The 16013-nt window shown below is 47.3% G+C and overlaps 1 pseudogene; it reads right to left on the bottom strand.

Annotated features, from left to right (window-relative positions):
- Positions 1–4681: 4681 nt before the first annotated feature.
- Positions 4682–7299, bottom strand: LOC142581901 (uncharacterized; annotated as a pseudogene).
- Between the last annotated feature and the right edge of the window lie 8714 nt (positions 7300–16013).

Raw genomic sequence — 16013 nt, 5'->3', positions numbered from 1 at the left:
GAAACCTGCCATGAGTAACTACTTAAGAGGAAAAAACGAAAGCAGGAAAGAAACAATTTATGATAACTCAAAGGGAAGCTCATTACTTTTCGAAGCGAGATCGGGATGCCTTAGAACACGCACCTATAAAGCGAGATATAAGAAGGAAGAAGAAGCATGTGCTTGCTGCGGTAAAGCTAGGGAAACGACGGAGCATGTTTTATTAGAATGTGAAGACGTCTACCCAGCGGTCGATTTAGGCACCACTGGCCTCCTTGAAGCCCTTGGGTTCAGCCGGAGCAGTGGTAAAGCAAACATGTCCGCAATAGGCATTAGTAAGAGGCGATTGGAGGATTGATGGAAGAAAAGCAGGGAAACGACGAAAGACGGAGACGCACAAAAGCAAAGTTCCCAATAGGGGGTCAGGAAATTTGATTGTGGGAGTTCATCGTGGTTTTTTTTTCCTTCTTTTTTAAACCTAGGTAGGACATTAGGCAGTATAGTAGCAAAAGCTTGGTGGCGCAACCTACCGCCCCGTTCCAAAGGGGACGCTCATAACATCCATCCATTCATTCATCCACGGGACACGGGCGTTTTTGCATTTAGCCCCCATCAAATGCGGCCGCCGTGGCCGAGATTTGATCCCGCGACCTCCGTGCTAAGCAACACAGCAACATAATCGTGAAGAAACCGCAGCGGGTGTTCGTCGAAGGTTGTAATGAAGCTCCATGCACGCAACTAATGATAGCTGTGGTTGATCAGTTCGGGCTGGATTCTCGCTTCGAGTGTTCGAAGAGAAGTTGTGCTAGTCATGTCGGCACATGCATGTCATGTGAAAACGGAGGGCAAAGGTGATCTACAAATGGAATGTTAATAACTATATTCCGTGGGCAGCATGTGCCAGGTTTTCACACAATAGGGCGTTGCGCGTGTTTTCTCTCGCTCGCGTTCTGTTCGCTGCTTAATTCTCGCCCTGTTGTTTATGTGCGTAAATTGGGGATTTCATTGCTCACTGACTATTCGGCTGTAAGCACGGCGCATTAACATGAGCGATCCTGCATACAAGCGCACGGCTAGGCCAACTAGCGCAGCATGTCAATACCAAAGCCAAAAACGAAGAAAACCAAGGTGATTAAATCGCCTCAGGTTTTTATTCTAAACTCAGCACGTCGAAATAAGAAAGCTAGTTCAGCATACATGGGGCTGCCCAGGAGATGTTAGAAGACATCAACCACTGACGTTTCGAGCACGCGTGGTTTCCTGCGCTCCTCAAGCGATCGGTTTCCAAGCGAATAAGTGGGCAACTTTCTCGGGGTGCAGGGTCTAGGATTCTTGCGTGATTTGGAAACTGATATGAGATCACCTCGTCAGTATAGCTACAAACTTTTTACAGTGTCAGTAGCCGCGTAACTGCTCTAATTAGTAAGATTATAAAATGTATTTACATAATCAGAGAAAAAATAGAATAATTAACCTGTTTCCTTTCCGATAATCCTGTTTCTATAGAATCGCGAATTCATCTTGAATACTCTATGTTGAGGAATTTCCGGCAGACTTCGTAAAAACATCTCGTATGTATGTATGTATGTATGCATGTATGTATGTATGTATGTATGTATGTATGTATGTATGTATGTATGTATGTATGCATGTACGTATGTATGTATGTATGTATGTATGTATGTATGTATGTATGTATGTATGTATGTATGTATGTATGTATGTATGTATGTATGTATGTATGTATGTATGTATGTATGTATGTATGTATGTATGTATGTACCGGCCAGTGCAACATACGAACGTATTATTCATTGCAACATTACAGCCAAGGTTGTCAAACAAACGTCCCATGAAAAACAGGAAATCTTGATATGCCTCTGCACAGAGAGTCATGCACATAGCACATCATTGGATAGCTGGTTCAATATAGAGAGCTCGGAACTCCGAAAAAAACGAACGACAAAATTCTCTAGCAGTCCACACTTGCACCCTACGATTGAAAGTTCCAGTCTCTACTGTTGTCCCCACATTAAACTTCTCACGTCCAGACGACAAGGATAGGTCGCGACGAAATTACTTTTTTCCGCGAATCACATGACCTTAAAGTTCTACCTGTGCGACACACGTGGATTATACTCCTTCGTCCTGTGCACGTAAGTAGTTCCTTCTGCAGACTGGAAATGCAAACCACGCCGTTTGCTTCAGCGTCAAGTCCGAAGAGGAAATAAAACGGACAATTTTTACACAGCAGGAAACATGGCCGACGTCGTTAAATATATCTGACAAACAGCATGCTGCAGATAGAATGCAGACGCCCTTGGGGAAGATCTCGTGTACATGACGAGCACTTCAAGAAAAATACCGTCATTCGCATCAACTTGAGTGTTCTTTTTTGCTATTACAGTTCAACACTGTTGGGCCGCCACAAGAATTAGAAACAACTTTCTTGCAAATTTCTTCAACAGGTAATTGACTTTGAAACAAATGCATTGCTAAGAAAAGGCTGAACCTGCCGTCTTCATAGGTTTTCCAGCCTGAGAAACGCATGCGCGGAATAAGAAAACGTTTGCAGCGTATAGGCGACCGGCCAATGGTAAACAGCTATTATGAACGAAAATTATTGGGAGTTCGACCCCAGTCCATTTTTAAAACATTATGCAGATCCCACGCACTGCGGGAATCGATGTAAGCGAAGATTTCCGTGCTGGAAGCTTTGATTGACGATAATAATGGTGATGTTGACGGCTAAAGCTTAATTTCTTCAACGTTTAGGCTAACACGAGAGTGGTGAGTTGATGTTAAACGTTACCTTGCGTGCACCACTGCTGTTTGTCCACGTGGTACAAAGAACACACAGGGAGAGGTGTTTGCTTGAGGCGTTGTTGTGCGCCATATTTTATAACCTCTGAGAGGCTTGAGCGTCGTCATTTCCTCAAATGGCACATCGCATTGTGGCAGAACTATTAAACTGGAATTGGATTATGGGGCTGTACGCGCCAAAGCCACACTCAGATTATGAGGCAAGCCATAGTGGCGGACTCCGGATTAATTTTGACACCGTGATGTTCTTTAACGTGTCCCAAATCTAAGTGCGTGTGCGTTTTCTATTTCGCCCCCGTCGAAATGCGGCTGCCGCGATTGGGCTCAAATCCACGACCTCTAGTAATGCCATAGCCGCAAAGCTAACGCGGTGGGCACAGAAGTGTTGATTTGACGGTCGACCACTTCCGTAGTGTCTCCTGGACCCTGCGGTGCACTTTGATTGATGCGGCTCTGCTCCTGCACGCCCTGCGTAAGTTGCCTGCTTGACATATTTGCATGATGTTTATTTTTCAGAAACAGCAGCAACGTACTGTACCGTACCTCGAGCTTAAACTTATCCTGCTTCCCCGCAAGTGGTGTCGTAAAGTAGTGGGGTTTCCTTGCCTTCTCACGTCACCTTCCAACCCTCTCTTGTATGGGAACTGCCTCTTCTCCTCCCTCTCATTCTCCTTTCCTTCTCTTCTCTACAGTTCTATCTGCGTCCCCTCTGGCCTCGCACGTTAGTAGACAGGGAAGCGCTGCAGTTTCTGCAATGCTTCTGAGCGGAGTCACGGATAATTACAGCTGTCAAGCGGCTAATGTGGCGATGGCCAGGGAGCTCCAGAGGGTATGGTGCACATTCGACATGGTGGGGTGAAAACGAGTTTCTCCTGTCGCCTTTCCTTTTTGACTCGCGCCTGTCATCTGTATACACGCTCTGAACCACCCCCCGACGCGGTTTGCGCGACAGTAGCAGCCACGGCAGCCCACAGCAGCTCATAGCAGCAGCAGCAGCAGTGGGAAAGTCGAAGGCAGAGGCAAAGAAAGCTTCGCTTTAAAAGCTTTTATTTTAAAGAATTGTACTCTGTAGAATTGTACAGAAGTTCCCTTCCCCTGATCCAGGACCCGTGTGACTGCTTGGCTTAGGTTAGCGCACACCTTTGGTGCTTCAAGAGTCTGGTTGCTAAGAAAATGAAGATTTATATAACGCATGGTAAAGCACATACGTAAAAAACAGTATTAAATAAAGAAAGAAACAGGCACACAGCAGCAACAAAATAACATCAGTTAACTAGATCGCAATATAGCTTCAAAAGAGTATATTTCACAACAGCAACGAGAACTAACACCTGTAAGCAAAGTGCATATCAATTCCAACTTTGGTAAATACGCGCTAGAAGAGAAAAAAAAGATTAATACACTCTTGTGGCGCCTACTCGTGATTCTAAACGCTGGAAATGGGAAAAAGAATAACATTAATGTATATGGGAAAAGAATAACGAAAACAAATAGAAGAGAGGAGAGAACTGCAAAGATAGAGCACGCATTAGGCATTTCAGTCAGTGTCGCATTTGGTCATAGAGTACAGCAGGTTTCACAAGCGCAACTAACAGCTCTCAGACTATAGAATGTTCACTACACAAGCTAAGCCACCAACGTGGCCTCAGACAGCACCCTATATTCTCTTTCAAAGCGATGAAAGGGACAGAGGAAGGTTGCATCACAACCACATATTCCAATGCCTGCGCTGTGATACCACAAGACGAAACAGCCGGAATTTATTTGATGGTGAAGCGGGTGTTCCTATACCGGTATAGGTAGCGTTCCTACGCTCATGCTGCACAATTTCCCGCTAGAGCACTGCAGAGATACGATGGGGCATCATTATACCGGCATACTAGTGCAGACGTATACGCCGATTACTGTGCGCAGAGCCAAACATGTCAACACGCAGAAGATCTATCTTATTGGCAAGAGATTGCTCCACCGCAAGCACAGCTAGGTCTCTCAGACGGTTATTCGTCATCTTGCTGCGAAGATAAGTCTTCGATCTTCGAAGGCACGAAAACGTGCTATCTCTAGATGATGGCGATGCCGGTATCATCACAGCGATAACACCTAGCTTGCGCAGGTCGTGGAAGGCTAGTTTATATTCTCCCAAGACAGTCACCAATTGCAGCAGTGTCTCTATCTTGCACTTCCTTTCAGCTTCGATGCGCTGAAGAAGTTTCGTTTTTATCAGCTTGCACTCAACTTCAACACTTTCAATGTCGCATGCATAATGCTCGGTGAAAGGCTTGAGTAAGGAGATGTCCACGAAATTCTCACTTTGTGGGTGGAGGGCGCTAACTCCGCAGATTACATCATTATTCTCCGTGAACCGCCTAGTCAGATCCGCAATCAGGTCACCCAAAACGGGTAGACAAGCTTTGACTCTGAATGTTTCATATGAATTTGGAGACTCTTCAACGGGCCGTCCTTCGCTCAATACATGCTGTTCTAAATGCAGCGGAAGGCGCGTAATTCTCTGCTTTTCTCTTTGGGATACCCCGTTCTCTTCAGAAACACATCAGGTTTGCACCCAGACAGTGTCAAGTGTGTTCTGCGAATTTCTCATTTCGGAGAACTCGTCAGTGACTGTGCGTGCCATGAGGCATGCCTGACTAATATTGCAGTCTTTACTTTGAAATAGGTCCAAAAGAACCTTAAGGCGGCTGAGTACCTTGGTAAATAGGCCTAAATGGAAGAGAAACGAGAAGTTCATTTTGCTCAAGCAAACCCCTAGCTTTCGTTTCCCACCTGCTGTTTGTAGCGATGACCTCGGCGAGACATACGAGGATAGCAGGAAAGCTTTTTATTGCCGCTGTGGAAGCCGCTATCTGGCAGGCCCATTGTGTATCGCCGAGACGCTGCAGCTCTATCACTGGCAAAGACAACCTTTTCTGCACACGTACGTAGAGAGAGTGAATTGCAGATCCACTCAGGAAAACATAGAGGCATTCTAAAAGAGAGAAAAAAATCCCTCGCCGGTTTTACCACCTTGCAGCCATCCACGATGACTAGATTGAGGGGATGGTTCATGCAGTGGACGTACAGCCGCCCTGATTTTTAATAATATAGCGCGAGCGTCGACTGAACTGCTGGTGAGCGCCTTATAACGGCGATAAGCGTGCAACAAGGCGAGAGTTCGCGCACGAGCCTTGTTGCCGTGTTGCACTCGCCTTGTTGCACTCGCCTTGTTGCACGCTCTTGTTGCACGCTTATCGCCGTTATAAGGCGCTCACCAGCAGTTCAGTCGACGCTCGCGCTATATTATTAAAAATCAGGGCGGCTGTACACTGCCTGCGGCACTTCCTGCCTCAACAGCGCTTGCACGCCCCTTGAGGTACCGCTCATGACACTCGCACCATCATATGTTTGAGCAATGAACGGCTGACTATCTATGCCGCAGCGATTCAACGGTTCCCTTACGTAGCCCAGAAGCGACCTTGCATCCAAGTGTTCAGTGTTGCGGAATCCGAGAAACCGCTCAAAGACAACTCCACTTGCATAGTACAACTGACAATTGTTCCGTCTTGCTTAGGTCCTTAGTTTCATCGACAATAAGTGCAAAGTACTTTGAGCTTTTCATCTCTTCCTTTATACTTGTTAATGCTATGTGGCTGATAATTTCGAGGATCTGGTCTTGTATCGAAGGACGAACGTACTTCGCGTTCCCTGCTCCACCATTCAATTTCTTTCTGAGAATATCGTCATATTTGCGAAACAAGTTCAAGAGCTCGACGAAGTTTCCCTTGTTTTCACTTGTGGCACTTTCATCGTGGCCCCTCTGAGCGATTCCCTGAACGGCATTGAAGGGCAAAATATCTGCGACTCTTTCTATATAGAGGCGATTTTCCTCCACCTTCCTGGAGTACGCGTCTCTAAGATGTGTTCCAAATGACTTGCTCTGTCCTCCCGACTTCACCTGCATGTAGGAAACCCACGATGTCTGGCAACACTTATGCACGAGTGAGTTTTCGTGCTTTCTTAAACCAGCATCTTCTTCTAGGGCTATTTTCCAGTTACTGTATCCACCGTTTACGAATGCAGATCATTGGCACCAGTAGAAAACATTCTGCAAGGGTAACAGAAAGCTGCGCCAACCTGCGCGATGTACTCCAACCAAGGAAATAGGCAGTACCAGTACGAGTGGAAGCTTTTGCTCAACTTGCCGTTCTTCTTAGATGGAAATGGGTTCAGTATTGGCTGTGTGGGTGAGTCTGTCTTAAATTTCCAAATATTCAACTGGTCTGCACGGTCGACATCCACATCCGAGGCAGTGAATTCGGTCGCGGAATCAGGTTCATCCCTGGCTGCACACGATGCGGAAGGCTCGTCGCGCTCCCTGTCCATCTGTACCGACGAGAACCGACAAACGTTGTCAGAAGTGAAGCTGTTCACAGTCTCCTCAAGCGGAATCAAAACGGAGCACTGAGGATTTTCTTGTTCATGGAGCATCTCTGAATCTCCCATTGTTGAAGCGGAAAGCTTGGTGTGGACGCATTGTTGCTTGGCCCGCTTGCATGCATTTAAAAAAAAGTCGGCAATGGACCTTTTCTGCGACATCCTAAGGCAACCCAAAAATCCTGTGGCGTCGACCACACGTTGGAGCCTCTTCCGGCGGCGAGATGGGCTGGCGTTTCCTCCCGCGACACGAGCACTGCTTGCGAGCGAGCAAATGAACTGGCTGAAGTGGTTGGTATCACTGCTGCAGTGAAGTAGAAGACTAGAAGGGGTCAGTGCAATGGAGCGGAACGGCTGCGCCGCAGCGCGAATGGCGCGCCCAGAAGCGATTGTAGCTGCGGCACTGTCTTCGCTCCCTGTTGAAGCTCCTGTTACATCTCAATACGAAGAAGAGCATTTCTTGAACGTTTACCAGAGGCAACCCACCTCACTTATGACCGGCCTATCCAGAAGTCAACGCAGCTTTGACGCCGACCGTTGACGGGTCAGGAAAAGATCCTCTACCTGAAAATGACAAGCTGAACTAATGGATGAAAGGGGCCCAAGTCAACGGCTACCGAAGAACAGCGCCCACCTTGGATTTCCAGGTTGTTATACGGTCACATATTTCATTCCATCGGAGGCGGAATAAAAGAAGGAAGAAGAAAAAAACAGAGGAAATTGCCGAGTAACGCGATGCTACGCGCTACAACATTCAAGGACGGTCGCACAATTCACAGGACCTTGAAAACTTCAGCAGAGCCCTTAAGGCCTTGAGGGCCGAAGCCTGTCTGGACCAGTGTCCTAGAACTTTTTCTTCTGTGAAGGGCCGGTTGTCCAGTTTCTCGAGCGCGGTCACGGGCACTTTTCTTGACACATTATTACAGTATGCATCATCCCGACCAGACGGGCTTCCGTCATACTCTCAACTTCATAACGGGGACAGTCACAGAGGAGGTGCTCTATCATCTCCTTGCAGCCGCAGATGTCGCAAGTCTCTCATCCATTCCAATGCGGAAGGAATAGGAGTTCGTGAATGCCACGCAGAGCCACAGCTAACACAGAAGTGTTGCTTCCGCTCGTGGTAACCCTGGGGGAAGACGGAGTTGCAGACGTGGACCCAATCTGTGGAGACGTGCGTTCGTGAATTCACTGGTGTTACACAGAGTCTGCGTAAGCTCGCGTGTGAGGGAGCGAATATTTGTGGCTGCATCTGTTCTTGACAGCGGTATTGGTACAATATGGGCACCATCGTGGGCCGATCAGGCAGCGTCATACGTACTGTGATTTCCCGAAATTCCGCAGTGACCCGGTATCCACTGGTAGATGATGATGTGCCACTTGTCGATTGCGTGATGATGGAGTATAACGGATGTCTGCGACTAATTGTACATTAAGTCCGTAGTTGAAAGGGACAGCAGATACTGGAGAGCTGTCTTCGAGTCACAAAAGATGGACCATGGATGTGATGATTTGTGACCAATAAATTCCAGAGCAGCACGGATAGCTGCGAGTTCTGCAGCCGTCGATAATGTAAAGTGAGACGTCTTGAATTTGATAGTGACAGATTTTGCGGGAATTACTACTGCTTCAGCTAAACTTTTAGAGGTAGCCAGCCGGTACTTACACTAGCTAACCTCCCTGTCTTTCCTCCCCTTTTCTTTCTCTCTCTCTGTCTATTGGTGGCGGAGTTCGGCGAATCGGCGTGAAATTCAGAACGCGTGTATACATGACAGTAGCACGGCAGAGAAGGGGGCGCGAGAAACTCGCTTGGACTTTGCACCGCGTAGAATGCGCACATGCCCTCTGGAGCTCCCTGGGCGTCGCCACATTAGCCTCGTGACAGCTGTAATTATCTGTGACCCCCCGCAAAAGCATTGCAGAAACTGCAGCGCTTACCTTTCTACTAACGTGCAGATTCAGAGGCTAGACAGATAGAATTGTAGAGAGGAGTGGGTAGAGGAAGCAGAGATAGGGTAGAACAGACGCAGTCGCTAAACGAGTGAATAATAGCCTTGCCACTCTTCGCTCGTAGTTCCCATTCAATGGGAACGGAGGGGGGGATAGAGAAAAGATGACATGAGAAGGCAACGAAACGTTACGACTACAGACACGACAGCGGTTGCGGGGAAACAGGATAAATTTAAGTTCAAGGTACGGTAAGATACGTCCCTGCTATTTCTGAAAAATAAACACCATGCAAGTATGTCAAGCGGACAACTTACGCAGGGCGTGCAGAAAAAGAGCCGCATTAAATAAAGCACACAGCAGGGTCTAGGCGATACCACGGAAGCGTCGGCACGTCAAATCAACACTTCAGTGCCCGCCGCGGTAGCTTTGCGGCAATGTCACATCTCGAGGTCGCGAATTTGATCCCGACCGCGGCAGCCGTATTTCGCCGGGGGCGGAATAAAAACGCCACAATTGAATTAACGTTTATTACTTCTGCCACGATGCGATGTTCCATGTGAGACAATTACAATACTCAACCCTCTCAGACGTTATAGAATTAGGCGCACAACAAAAACTCAAGCAAACACTTCTGCTATTTAGCCAAATCTATCTAGCCAAATATAAGAATAAATAACTAACTTGCATAACTAAACTAATTAGCTAACCAAACAAACAAGTGATTACTAAACTAATTATCAAACTCATAACTAATCTAACTTACTAACTAATCTAATAACTACATTAACTAACTAAACTCAGTAATAAGTGACGTAACAAACTACAGTAACAAAGCAAACTTAACCAACAAACTGCACAGTAATACTTAGTACAATAACTGAACTAAATAAACAAGGTAACTAACAAAACTAACCGAACTAATTACCTTACTTGCAAACTGGAACTATATTTATTTAAACTAACAAACCTAATTACCTATAAAACTAACAAAGCTAACCAGCTTGTTATTTGTTATTTCAGTCAGATAACTTAATCTCACCTAAATAACACAATTATTCACTAACTAAACTAATAACCTACGTAACTATAATAACTAAGCAAGTATAAGTAACTTCCTAACTAAACTAATTATTCAAGTAATTAATCAACTAATAACTAACCAACTTACTGAACTAGACAACGAAATTTAACTAACTTATACGAAGTGCAAATACAGACAGCCGACCGAAACAGCTTGTGCAAGGAAGGCTATTAGGGGGGAGGGGGGCCACGTCAATCATAAAACGGTGCCGTTTATAATTTAAACATAAACGCATCTCACGTTAAATTATTTTGCCTAAAGTTGCCATTGCATCCTCACTCTGCAGACATACTGAAATACATGTGGGGGAGGCGCCTTTCCTCATGAAAGATTTGCATGGTCGAGCAGCCCGGCCATCTAGCGCGGCAGATTGTTTCCGTTCTACTTACGCCAGTGCCTCTGGTGCCACCTTCTGTCCCTATATGAAACTTTCGGGGAAGTTTCGTGACCAGACAGAAAGTATACAAGGACCAAACGCGCTATGTCCAAAGCAACTAGCATTGTCCTTGCCGTCTTCGAACGCGCCTTCGCGTACTCACGGTGCTGAAGGACACTACGCGGAACACGAGACACACGCCACTCCACTGACGTAGATTGTCCACACCAAGAACACCACATCACGCGCACCAGGCAAAGAGACTCAACTGACACACGCGACTTCGCGGTTAAATACGCTGACATGTACTACAGCACTTGTGAAATTCGTGACTGTGCCAGAACAAATGCAACATAAACAGGCTGAAACATGTACGATCATCTGAACATATGTGTCGAGCTGTGTAAAAATTAATAATAGTAATAAAAAACATCTGTATGAAAGAATGAATTCATATAGACAAGTACAGACAGTCACATATAGACAGCACCTAGCAGATCGAATACGAGGAAGACAAAAAAAATCGAGAAAAAGAAGCCTGTGTGCCATTGATCGAGCTTGAGCCAAATCAAGCAACTTCGCTATCAATACGGCTTATCTAATCTGCCCCTAAATTCTCGAAGGCCTTTCACGTGCCGGAACGTCTGTGCCCGACGAGGTTGTAAGAGCTCGGTATCTCCGCTGTCTTGGTCGTCACGATTGTTGACTGCGCCAGCTCCGGCAACCTCTGGTTCCCGTGCCAGGTAGCGCTTGAGCATATTTATGTGGAATACCTTTGTAAATGTCGGACTTCGATTTCGTAGTCGACGTCGCTCTTTCTGCTGACAACGGTGAAGGGCCCTTTCTACTGCATTAGCAGCTTGTTGTTGTCAGTGCGCAAAAGTATCAGCGCTTCCTCGCCGGGTTTCTACGACCACTTTCGGCCTTTCAGGTTGTAGGACTTGCCGTAAAGTTCTCCCGCTTACTCCGGTTCTTTCGTGAACCAGTCGACAGGTATGCTCTAACTTCTCCCGTAGGGCAGTGACGTACGTACTTAGTCGTACATAGTCTTCAACTCTTCCGAGAGGGACGTATCCATCCACAACTCCCTCAGCGCCGCAAGTGGTCCCCGAACGCTTCTTCCGTACCAGAGTTCGAATGGAGAAAATCCCAGGTTTTCTTGAGGACCCTCGTGGTAGGCAAACAATAGCGGAGCGATGTAACGATCCCAGTCCTTGGGATTCTCCTGGCGCATGCATTTTAACTTCCGCATGAGCGTGCCATTGAACCGCTCCACGAGACCGTTCGCCATCGGTTAGTATCGGGTCGTGTGGAGCTGCTTCAGGGAGAACAGGCGTCTGATTTCCTTCATCACTTCGAACGCGGAGTTTGTGCCTCGGTCACTCAGAACTTCGCGTGGTGCACCAACGCGCAAAAACATTTCGACCAGCGCTTCGGCTACCCTTTCTGCTTCCACGCTTGGGAGCGCCGTAGCGTCGGGTTAAGGGGTTACATAGTCAACCATGATATAAGTATATACGTTACCCCGAGCAGATTTGGTATTCATAGAGGCGATTATGGGAATCTCCACTTTCTCAAAAGGGGTAGCAATAATCGGCACCCTTACCCGGGGTGCCTTTCTCGTGTCACTCCTGGGCGCCGTGCGCTAGCAAATGTCACAGGACGCCACGAAGCGTTTCACATCGGCGCCCACTCACGGCCAGGCGAATTCAATCGGAATCTTCGAGAGGGTTTTGTTACCCCCTTGATGTCCTCCCATCGCGCTGTCATGTGCCAGTCCCATCACCACGAAACCTAATTTATCGGGAACGGCAGCTTGACTGAACTCTTCGCCAGACTTCGACATGAACTTTCTCTGCAGCACCCCATCTTTTGCGAAGAACAAGTGGCGATCCCCATTCTTGTTGCATTGTCCAACATCCAACTGGTTGAAGCATGTTTGTAAGGTCGGGTCGTTTTTATGCTCCTCGACCAGTGCCTCTCTACTGCTGCCTGGGGAGCATTGGGGAACCCTTAGTTTCTTCTGTGTTACTTGCCCCGTGTTCTGCGAACAAGTAATAACGGTGTTTGCCTGAGACATTTCTTGCCCTCGTGTGGTATCGTTCGCGATGTCATCTGCTGGTATTTCCGCCGTTATGTCTCGTGGTGCATCCATGTTCCTCGCAAACCCTTGCTTTCCAGGTAGAGCCCAGCGTAAATCTGGGTCATTAGCCGGTCTTACGCCTTCAACAATGCTCAGAACGAGGTCGTAATGGGGTTTTCCATGTATTTCGCCCTAAGTCGGCCCGACGAGTACGGTGTATCGACAACCACCCAACTTTCACGCAAAATACACACACAGTGGTTCAAAAGGTAAACTGCTGCTTTAGTTCCCGTAAAATCCTCCTCATTGACCAAGATTGTTTTGAAGATGACGGTGTTGCAGCCAGTGCCTCTGAGGACACTTACTACCTTGCCTCCTACCAAGGCGGTGACCACGGATAGGCTTCCAGATATTTCAATGGACCTGTCTATGAGCCTTGCGTTGACAACGGTGGCCTTCTCGCCGTTCTTCAGTTCCAGGAATCCATCCTCGATGCAACTCGACGCAAGAAGCCGCTGACTCCTTAAACGGTGCGCCAAGGTTTGGTCTTCCCTTCTTCCAACACTTCTAACTGGGATGACCGGGCTCTCCACAACATTCACAGCATTTTCGTTTGTTCCCCTTGCCGTTGTTGGAAACCCTGCAGTTCTCGGCGGTATGAGCGGAGCGCGAGCACAAGAAACAATATTTGCCTTGTTAGGTTCTCGTTCTGGCTGGCCACGGAGTGTCGCCCGTTCTGGTCAGCCCGGTTTGCGAGCGTTTTGGGCATCACCGTCGTAGCAGCGTGCTTCGAAAAGTTGCGCCACCAATGCGGCTTTGTATATTCTTCGGCCCTTGCCACCCTATCTGTGAGTGAAGCGTCAGTCTTTTCTCTGAGGAATAGCTCGAGGGTGGTAGTTCAAGTATTCAGAAATTGTTCCTTCCAGACTAGCTCGAAGAGAGCCTCGTAATTAATTCTCGCGCCCTATATTTCGACCCACCGCTTGCGAAGGTTTCGGAGGCGCATGAGAAATTGGGAACATGTCTCACTGTTACTTAGCGTAGCTTTTCGGAATTTCTCACGAAATCTCTCATCGGTAAGGCAGAAGCGGATCATGAGAGCCTTGTGCAACTTGTCGGAGCAATCTGAGGTCGGAATTTGGCTGAAAACGTTTTGCGCCTCGCCACTCAGGAAGAGGCTAAAAGCTGTAGCCGAGTCATTGCAAGGCAACTTTTGGCTTTGTGCAAAGTACTCGAATCGTCCAAGATAAGTATCCTGGTCATCGCCCTCCTCGCTTACTTGTGCGGGCTTATGTTGTTTACGTGACCTGGCGTTCCCGAACATGCACTTTGATCCGACCGCAGAGTGGCCTGCCGCAACACTAAAAGCTATTTTTCCTCTTCCAGCTCCTGCATTCAAATAATTGATTTTTCTCTAAGTTGTTCCACCTCATGCTGAGTGTGTTGTTGAACCCATACACGCTCGGCATCGCGAGCGTGTATGGTTTTCTCGCCTGTTGCTTTCTCTATCGACAAAATCGAAAGCTCTTCTCCTGCAAAACCCAACGTTTTGCCCTGCTCCATCAGCTTCTCAAATTATGTGTCGTCCATTGCTCGCAAAGACTCGCAGGCTAACACTTGACGCTTCAAAGGCCAAGCCGTACCAGCGCCGCACGCACGCCGTCGTGCGAAAATGGACCTGAAAGAGGCTGATTTATGCTCGAGTAGCACGCCGCACCGCCAGGCTGCTGCACTCATGCAGTCGTGAGAAAATGTCGCACACTGGTGCACAAATTTCGGTTTACACTGGTTCACACTGCATGGTCCCGCACATGCAGTGTGAACCAAAATGTGCGTGCGTGCGTGGGCGTGTATGTATGTTTGTGTGCGTGTGCGTGTGTGTGTGTGTGTGTGTGCGTGCATGTACGTGTGTGTGCATGTGCGTGTGTGCGCGCGCGTGTGTGCATGTGCGTGTGTTTGTGTGTGTGTGTGTGCGTGTGCGTGTGTGTGTGTGTGTGTGTGCGTGTGCGTGTGAGTGTGTGTGCGTGTGCGTGTGTGTGCGTGTGTGTGTGCGTGTGCGCGCGTGCGCGTGTGTGTGCGTGTGCGTGTGTGTGTGTGTGTGTGTGTGTGTGTGCGTGTGTGCGTGTGTGTGCGTGTGTGTGTGTGCGTGTGTGTGTGCGTGTGCGTGTGCGTGTGTGTGTGTGTGTGTGTGTGTGTGTGTGTGTGTGTGTGTGTGTGTGTGTGTGTGTGTGTGTGTGTGTGTGTGTGTGTCCAAATGAATAAAGAGAGAGTACGACGTACGTTGGATTTGCACAGTATATTTCACTGACGTTTCGGCTGGTGGACCAGTCTTTGTCAAAGTAACATACCATGATAACATAATATAACATAATACGATAATACATAATAATAAAACCAAGTCAAACAGCATTAATATAGCGATATAGCGATACCACCGGCGAAGTTTCTCATACGGTAAGTGATAGGACATTGAGCATTACAGATAGTTGACATACATTCAGTGCTCGCGACAGTACAGTCAGATCACCCGTGACAAAACAGAGATACACTTCACAACTAGAGTATATCCAGACATGATCCGGCCGGAAATAATCACGTAATATAAGTAGGGGTGGCAGCACAGTACCCACGTGGCACACAGCACAGAGATCAATCGTTCGTTTACTGTGTATTGCAATGCCGACCACTCGATATTTAAGAAAAGAAGTGGAAATGTGGCACACACGTGGCACACAGTGCCGAAATGAATCGTTAGTTTACTTAACATTACAATGCAAACAACTTGAAGTTAATAAAAAAAATTAAAAAATGGAGAAAATAAGGCACCGCGCGAGAGTACAGCCAGAATACAGGTGAAAAGTACTGCTCAGTAATCGTCATAGCGAGCAGGATGAATAATGAGTGCTTTCATTGGCACGTGTACGGTGGAATACTGTGTCGTGTGGAGACTATGGACATTATTTGACATAGAGTTGACGTAACAGCGGGAAAAATGGGAAAAGAAGAAGAGGCGGTTCTTGAAAAAAAGCTGCTTCGCATGGCACAGATAAGGAGTCGCGGCTAATGTCAAGGATGCTTAGTTGGCACGCTAGTTAGTGTGCCTGTGCTTTCGTTAATGCCAGATGACACGGTGTTAAACTTATAGGTTAGGTAAGACTCGCGGACTTCGCGATCGTGATGGGAATGAAAGCCTGATTGACGTATATATAGGGGCCTGGGATTTTCGAAAGAATGCCCTCGTAAGCGAATATGTCTAGATAATGGTAGGTTAGGAAGCATATTAGCATGCGATC

This window comes from Dermacentor variabilis, chromosome 1 (genome assembly GCF_050947875.1).
Source record: "Dermacentor variabilis isolate Ectoservices chromosome 1, ASM5094787v1, whole genome shotgun sequence".
In the NCBI taxonomy this organism is placed as follows: Eukaryota; Metazoa; Arthropoda; class Arachnida; order Ixodida; family Ixodidae; genus Dermacentor; species Dermacentor variabilis.
This window is presented reverse-complemented; position numbering and strand designations above follow the sequence as displayed.